This window comes from Rhincodon typus, chromosome 19, assembly GCF_021869965.1.
Source record: "Rhincodon typus isolate 14 chromosome 19, sRhiTyp1.1, whole genome shotgun sequence".
NCBI lineage: Eukaryota > Metazoa > Chordata > Chondrichthyes > Orectolobiformes > Rhincodontidae > Rhincodon > Rhincodon typus.
In genome coordinates this window covers 655683-656795 of record NC_063350.1, presented here as the reverse complement: position 1 = coordinate 656795, position 1113 = coordinate 655683, and the positions used below count along the sequence as shown (strand labels likewise).

Genomic DNA, 1113 nt, shown 5'->3' with positions numbered 1-1113 from the left:
ACTCCCCCATCACTGCTGCCTCATTCCCCTTCACAGACCCCTCACTGAGCCCTCACTCCCCCCTCAATGCTGGTCTTCTTTGGCCTTACCGAGGATGTGAAACGGGGTCACACCCAAACGTTGCTGACTCCTTTATCCAGAGCTTTGGGTGGAAATATTCAGCAATTGGCCAATAGGAAGTAGATTCCATCAATCAGAGAGTCTGACTGGGTGACTGTGAAAATGAGGTTATCTAAGGTTACAAAGTGATCCTAAATAGTTGGGCTAATGGTCTGAGGAATGGCAGATGGATTTTAAGTTGGATAATAGTGAGGTATTGCATTTTGGTAAAACAAAAACAGGCAGCAAAAGTTTCTATAAGTATGTAAAACGTCAAAGAGTGGCGAAGGTAAACATTGGTCCTTTAGAGGATGAGAAGGCCAATTTAATAACTGGGAATGAGGAAATAGCTGAGACATTAAACAGTTATTTTGTGTCGGTCTTCACAGTGGAAGACACAAATAACATGCCGAAAACTAATGGCAAGAAGGTTATAGCAGGTGAGGACCTAGAAACTATCATTATCACTAAGGAGGCAGTGCTGGGCAACCTAATGGGGCTAAAGGTAGACAAGTCTCCTGGCCCTGATGAAATGCATCCCAGGGTACTAAAAGAGGTGATGGGGGAAATAGCAAATGCACTAGTAATTATTTACCAAAATTCACTGGACTCTGGGGTGGTTCCCGCAGATTGGAAAACAGCCAATGTGATGCCACTGTTTAAAAAAGGAAGTAGGCAAAAAGCAGGTAACTATAGGCCAGTTAGCTTAACTTCGGTAGTGGGGAAAATGCTTGAATCTATCATTAAGGAAGAAATAGCAAGACATCTGGATATAAATTGTCCCATTGGGAACACCCAGCATGGGTTCATGAAGGGTAGGTCATGTTTAACTAATTTGGTGGAATTCTTTGAGGACATTACTTGCATGGTGGACAATGGGGAGCCTGTGGATGTGGTGTATCTGGATTTCCAGAAGGCATTTGACAAGGTGCCACACCAAAGGCTGCTACATAAGATAAAGTTGCATGGTATTACAGGTAATGTATTGGCATGGATAGAGGATTAGTTGACCAG

At 43.2% G+C, this 1113-nt stretch overlaps 1 protein-coding gene across 1 annotated transcript in view; it reads left to right on the top strand.

Annotated features, from left to right (window-relative positions):
* Positions 1–1113, top strand: part of LOC109923880 (myosin heavy chain, cardiac muscle isoform-like) — a 73125-nt gene that overhangs the window by 17777 nt on the left and 54235 nt on the right. The window lies entirely within an intron of this gene.